Raw genomic sequence first — 7647 nt, 5'->3', positions numbered from 1 at the left:
GTCGAACGGCCCTGTCCCTGGTGCTGTGGGCCCTGGCCAGCCTGTTGTGCTCTGTCCCTCCTGGCCTTATGACAGAGGAGGTACTCGATAATCGTGGTTGGCTGGCCATCCTGACCTGGCTACAACTGGCTCTGCCTGCATGACAGATAAAGCATGACAGGGATCGTCGCCAAGAAGAAATCACACCTGGAAGCCAAAGGTTAGGTCCAGGTGATGTGGTTTCCCAAAGGCTGTTTTCTTGAAACCATGTCAGGTGACTGCACTGGAGTTTCAGTATGACAACATTGAGAGCATGAGGAAGGTTTGGGGAAGCTGTTCAAAAAACACCCTCCAGACTGACATCCCTGGACTGTTCTGTGGAAGGGAGTTCGCTGGGTCTCTCGCAATAAATACAAACTTCACACAAATGAAGTGTTAGAATGCTCCTTCCTCCAAGCCACCAATCAATTCAGCTTTTGTGGGTGATATCACCCTGGCCACAGTGATTGCCCAAAAAGTGGACATGTGACCTAAACTGAGCCAATCAGAACCTTTCCTGGGGGAACGCTACTTGGGGAAGAAAGCTAGCTGTCTTTGCCTGGGATTGCCACAAGTGGAAGATGAAAGCCGGGAATTGTCTGGTTTTTCATGGAGGAAGTCCTCCCGAGGTAGGAGAGAATAGGACCTTCCAAGACTAAGAGACAGAGGATCAATGCAGACATCCATCCATCTGTTTGACTGGCCAAAAAGTTCCCTTGTTTTTTTGGCATAAGATGGCTCTAGTAGCGCTTAGTTGTCTTTAACTTCATTAAAAACAATTTTGTGAGGTTGTATTGTGACAGCTGTCATATCAGTGTGCATTAAAAAAAAAAAAAAAAGACTTATCAGCCCTGGCTATTGTGGCTCAGCAGATTGAGTGCCAGCCTGCAAATCAAAGGCTTGCCGGTTCAATTCCCAGTCGCCAGTTGCAGGCCAGGTCCCCAGTAGGGGGCACGTGAAAGGTAACCACACATGGATGTTTCTGTCCCTTTCTCCCTCCCTTCCCCTTTCTAAAAATAAATAAATAAAATCTTTAAAACATAAAATTCTTTAAAAACTAGAGTCTTTTTTAAAAAAGTGTTTGGGAGTCTTCCCTCTTAAACTCATCAAAATTGGTGAATTTTTGTGTAGCCTTTTTAATATTGAAGATGGAAGAAAATAAGTGACATTTTTGGCAAATTATGCTTCATTATTTCAAGAAAGGTAAAAATACAACTGAAACGCACACAAAAAAGTGCAGTGTGTGGAGAAGGTGCTGTGACTGATCGAATGTGTCAGAAGCGGTTTTCAAAGTTTCCTGCTGGAGATTTCTCACTGGACAATGCTCGACGGTCGGGTAGACCAGGTGAAGTTGACAGTGATAAAAATCAAGACATTAATCGAAAACAATCAACATTATATCATGTGGGACATAGCCAAAATACTCAAAATACCCAAATCAATAAAGTTATTGCTGAAAATGAAAAATGTGCCTTTTATTTTACAGAAAAAAACATACGGACTTTTTGGCCAAACCCATTAAAACCAGGTGATATCATTTGATCCATGTGTGATGTGAGCTCTTTTCTTTCTTTCTTTTTCTCTCTTTCTTTCTCTCTCCTCCCTCCCTCCCTTTCTTCCTCTCTTTCTTTCTTTCTTTTGAATTTATTAAGGTGACATTGGTTAATAAAATTGTATAGGTTTCAGGTGTACAATTCTATTATACATCATCTGTCTATAGTATTGTGGGTTTACCACCCCAAGTCGTCTCCTTCCAGCACCACTTATCCCTCCTATACCCTCTTCTACCTCCTCAAGCCCCCTGTCCCTTTGATAATCACCATACTATTGTCTGTGCCTATGAGGTTTTTTTCTTTTGTTTAATCCCTTCCCGTTTTTTTCACCCAACCCCCTAAGCCCAACTCCACTGGTAGCTGTCAGTCTATTCTCTATTATTCTGTTTCTACTGTGTTGGTTGGTTTATTTTGTTCATTAGATTCTACCTATGACTGAAATCATATGGTACTTGTCTTTCTCAGACTGGCTTATTTCACTTAGCATAATGCTCTCCAGGTCCATTGATGCTGTCACAAAGGGTAATTTTTTTTCTTTTGTACAGCTAAATAGTATTCCATTGTGTAAATGTACCACGGCTTTTTTTATCCAGTCATGCACTGATGGACACTCGGGCTGCTGCTTCCAAATCTTGGTTATAGAGGTGCCTATGTTCTTTAAAATCAGTGTTTCTGATTTCTTCAGCAATATTCCCAGAAGTGGAAACCCCGGGTCATAAGGGAGTTCCATTTTTAATTTTTTGAGGTAACTCCCTACTGCTTTCCACAATGGCTGCACCAATTTGTATTTCCAGCAATAGTGCCCAAGGGTTCCCTTTTCTCCACATCCTTGCCAGTACTCATTGTTTGTTGACTTACTGATGATAGTCTTGATGGGGTGCAGTGGCCTTATATAGAAGGTTCCTGTGGGGTCCAGTCATGCAGTCTGCTTTATCACTTGAGGTGGGCGCTTCTGGAATGTCCCCTATGTGGTTTATGTGGGCCCGCCTGTTGTAATTGACTCTTGATTGATTTTGGCCTATTTATGCATGGGATCCACCGTCAGGCTGGCTAACTGTGAATCTAAACCTCTACCATGGTGTGTGAGCTTCCGTGCAGGTCCTGATCATGTAAGTGGAATTCACCTCTGCAGGTTTGGTGCCTGCCAAAGTTCTCCCTTTGAATATACCACTTGCGAAGATGGTTGGATCCTGCTCTGATGTTGCCTGAAACTGGGGCACTGGGTGTGTTGGTTGTGGGCCTCTTGGGAGTAACTCTGGTGCTGACCAATGTCAGACATTGTATGTGACTTGCCCAGGGCAACCTGTTCGGAGCTACAGGTGACCCATATTTTGTGGTCGCCTCTGCTGGGACTGGGTGTGCATGACTATGCAGAAGCTTCTTAGTTTGTTATGGTCCAACTTACTTATTTTTGCTTTTGTTACTATGCTTCTGGTATCATTCCAGAAAATCATTTCAAAGACCCTTGTCAAGGAACTTTTTCTTTATGATTTCTCTCAGCAATTTAACTGTTTCAGATATTATGTTTTAGGTCTATTGTCTATTTCAAATTAATTTTTGTGAGTGGTATAAAATAGGAGTCCAATTTCGTTCTTTAACTTGTGGTTATACAATTTTCCCATCACTATGGATGAGACTATTTTTTTTTGAAGATTTCATTCATTCATTTATTTATTTATTTTTAGAGAGCAGAAGGGAGGGAGAGAGGGAGAGAAACAGCAATGTGTGGTTGCATTTCGTGCGCCTCCTGCTGGGGACCTGGCCTGCAGCCCAGGCATGTGCCCTGACTGAGAATTGAACTGGCAACCCTTTGGTTTGCAAGCCGGTGCTCAGTTCACTGAGCCACACCAGCCAGGGTGGAGGAGACTATTCTTTTCCCATTGAGTATTTTGGCTCCCTTGTCAAATATTAGTTGACCCTATATGTGCGAATTAATTATTGGGATCCAGATTCTGTTTGATTCATTTATGTGGTCTTTTTTTATGCCAGTACCACACTGTTTTAATTATAGCTTTGTAATATCGTTTGAAAGCAGAAACTGGGATGCTTTCAGCTTTTTCTTTCTCATAATTGCTTTGGCTCTGTGTGGTCTTTTGTGGTTACATGTGCTTTTTATTTATTTTTATTTTATTTCATTTTACTTTATTTTTAAGTACAGCTATTTTTTATTATAATAATTATTACAATGTTATGTCTTTTAGAATTACTCTATTTCTGTGAAAAATATCATTGGAATTTTTATAGGAATTGCATAAACTCTTTAAATGACTTCGAAATAGCCATACTCGAAATAGTAGGGGCATTTAAAAAATATTAGTTCCTCCAAGTTGTAAACAGGATAAATTTCCATCTATTTGTTTTTTCTTCAGTCTTTTTCATCAATATCTTATAATATTCAGTGTACAGATAGATATTTCATCTCCTTGGTTACATTTATTTGTAGGTATTTTGATGCTATTGTAAATGGGATTTTTTTTTCTTTCTTTTCAGATAGTTTATTTTTAGTGTATAAAAACACAACTGACTTTAGTACATTGATTTTGCATACTGAAGCTTTACTGAATACATTTATTGATTCCAACAGTTTTGAGGGAAGCCTTTAGGATTTTCTAAATATAAGATTATATCTTCTGCAAACAGAAGTAATTTTACTTCTTCCTTTTTAATTTGGATGTCTTTAATTTCTTTTTCTTGCCTAATTTCTCCTGTTAGAATTTTCAGTACTAAGTCATTAGAACTGGGGAGAATGGGCATGAAGTTTCTTAGAGGAAAAATCTTTCAGCCTCTCACCAGTGAGTATAATGTTAGATCTGGGCTTGTCATAGATGGCCTTTATTATGTTGAGATACATTAATTCTATATTCAAATGGTGTTTTTATCATGAACAAATGCTGAATTTTGTCACATGCTTTTTCTGCATCTATGATATTTTTCTCTTTTATTCTAATAATGTAGTATATTACATTTGCTACTTTGTATATGTCAAACTATCCTTGAATCATAGGGATAAATTACACTGGATCATAGTGTATGCTCCTTTTAATGTGTTGTTTTAATTTTATTTGCTAATGTTGAAAATCTTTGCAGCTACATGTATATTCATGAGGGATATTGGCCTGCAGTGTTGTTTTGTTTTGTTTTGTTTTGTTTCATTTTGTTTTGTTTCTTACAGTGCCTTTATATGGCTTTGTGTCAGGGTAATGTTGGCCTTGTAACATGAGTTTGGAAGAATAATCTTCTCTTCAGTTTTTTGGGAAAATTAAGGAAAGATTGCCATTCGTTCTTCAAATGTTCATTAGACTTCCTCAGTGAAACTCTCTGGTCCGGGGTTTTTCTTTGTTCAGAGGTTTTTGATTACTTCACTCTTCTAAGTAGTAATTCCTCTACTCATAGGTTCAATTTCTTCATCATTCAATCTTGGCAGGTTGCATGTTTCTAAGAATTCACCCATTTCTTTGAGATTACCCAATTTACTGATACGTAATTGTTCACAGCCGTCTCTTAGATCTTTTGTATTTGATGGTGTCAGTTACATGTCTCTTCTTTCATCTCTGATTTTATTTACTTGAATCTTTTATCTTAGTCAAGCTAATATTTTGTCAATTTTATTTACCTTTTCAAAAACAAACTCATAATTTCAGTAATTTTAATTCTCTATTTTGTTGATTTCTTCTCTAGTCATTATTTCCTTCCTTCTGCTTACTTTGGGTTTAGTTTTTCCTAATTCTTTGAGGCATAAAGTTAAGTCTTTTATCTGAGATTTTTTTCTTGTTTAATGTAGAAGCTTACTTAACTACTGTAAATTTTCCTCTATTGTTTTTGCTGAATCCCATAAGTTTTGATGGGTTGAGTTTTCATTTTTATTTTTTTCAAGATAGCTTTTTATTTTTGTTTTGATTTCTTTCCTTACCCATTGGTTTTGCAGAAGTTTGTTGTTTAATTTCTACATCATTGCGAATTTTCTGGTTTTTCTATTGTTATTGATTTCTAGTTTCATTCCATTGTGGTTAAAAAAGATACTTGGTATGGTTTTAGTCTTTTGACATTTGCTAAGATTTGTTTCATGACCTAACATATGATATATTCTGGAAAATGTTTTATGTGTAGTTGTGAAAAATGTGTGCTCTGCTGATGTTGGAAGGAACGTTTCAGGTATGTTTGTTAGGTCCATTTCATCTGAAATATATTTCCAGCTCAATTTTTTCGCATTGATTTTCTGTCTAGATAATCTATTCATTGTTCAAAGTGGGGTATTGATGTCCTCTCTTATCCTACCATCATTGTTTGTTGTTTTTCTGCTTTCAGATCTGTTAGTATTTGATATGCTTAATGTACTCAGGTCCTTCAATGTTGGGTGCATGTATATATATAATTTTTATATCTTCTTGACAAGTTGACCCATTTATTATTATATAATGACCTTCATTAAGTAGTTAAACAGTAACATGTACAGTATTAGATTATTCTGAATTTGACTATATACCTATCTCTACCAGAATGTTATATATTTTATATGTTTTTATATTAATAATTAGTATCCTTTTATTTCAGCTTTTCTGAAATCATCCCATTGTCTCCTGGCCTGTCCAGATCTGCTGAGAAATTTTCTGATAGCATTGTGGGTGTTAATTTGTGAGTGAAAAAGTTATTTTCTCTCTTTTAAGATTTTCCCATTGTCCTTGATTTTTGATGGCTTTATTATTATGTGTCTTGAAGAAGATCCCTTTTGACTTGAATTTGTTTGGGATATATGAACTTCATGAGCATAAAGGTTTAAATCTTTCTTCAGATTTAAGAACTTTTTTAATCATTATTTTTAAAAATAAGTTTTGTGATACTCTGTCCCTCTTTTCTTCTTCTAGAGAGTTTCAGTAATTTGCAAATGGGTTCTTTTCATGGTAACCCATAGAGCACATAAGCCGTTCTTTTTCTTTTCTTTCTTTTGTGTTTTTTTGTTGTTGTTCTCTGAATGGATGAGTTCAAAAGTTCTATCTTCTAATTCTTATAATCTTTCTTCTGTTTGATCTATTTTGTTGTTGGTGTTCTCTGTTTATTTTTTTTTTAGTTCATTCATTGTATTCTTCACCTCAGAATTTCTTTTGGTTCTTTTTTTAATGATTTCTATCTCTTTGTTAAACTTCTCATTTTATTTATGAATTATTTTCCTGATTTCATTGAATTGAGTCTCTGCTTTTTCTTGTAGCTTATTGAACTTCCTTAAAACATCTATTTCAAATTTTTTGTTTGGCAATTTGCAGATCTCCATGTTTTGGGGATCCATTATTGCAAAGATGAGTGTTATCATTTTGTGGTGTCATGCTTATTTGATTTTTTGATGCTCCTAGAAGTCTTGAATTGCTATCTTCACATTTCACACGTCCTCATCATTTCCTCCAATCTTTACTGACTGATTTGGGAAAAGAACTACCTTTCTTCAGCTCTGCTAGGGTTCTGAGGCTTTCTCAAACATTGTTTGCATATACATGCTTCACACTTCTTGCTCCCTCTTGTGGTAGAATTCTTAAGCTTTTATGCTCTTTCTTCATTCTGCTGCACAACAGTCCAATTACTAACAGGCTTTGTTATGCTTTCCCAAAGGCGATGTTAAATGCTCAAGTTCGTGATTTGTTTCTGGCCCACATATTCAGTCTAGCTTTCTGTACGTGCTCACTAACTGTCTGTCAAAACTTGCTTTTGCTACCATCAGGAGTGTGTACAGGGAGCTGAACATGGGATGAGGGAGTGTGTATGTGTGGCGCACAACATGCTGTGGGTGCCCCAGGGGCTGGCTGTAGGTACCCCCAGGCGAGGCATCTCAGTAGTGTGTGACTCAGCATGATCTATCCCCTCTTGATACCTTTTGAGATCTGGCTGATGTTCTTCCAGCCTCTTACTGCGCCTCAGTCATGAATCTCATAACTCAGTATCCCAGATTGGTTGATAGAGAAATGGGCCTCTGGCAGCACCCCACATAGCTGGGGAAGCTGGCACCCACTCACTCACTCTCACTATATGTGAAATATCATCGGCTGAGAAAGGCTCTGTTGGCACTGAGCTGTGCCAACTTGGGAGAGGG

The sequence above is a fragment of the Pteronotus mesoamericanus genome, unplaced genomic scaffold, assembly GCF_021234165.1.
Source record: "Pteronotus mesoamericanus isolate MK-2021 breed Mesoamerican mustached bat unplaced genomic scaffold, CSHL_Meso_final scaffold_174, whole genome shotgun sequence".
Taxonomy (NCBI): domain Eukaryota; kingdom Metazoa; phylum Chordata; class Mammalia; order Chiroptera; family Mormoopidae; genus Pteronotus; species Pteronotus mesoamericanus.
Note: the sequence above shows the minus strand (reverse complement) of the source record.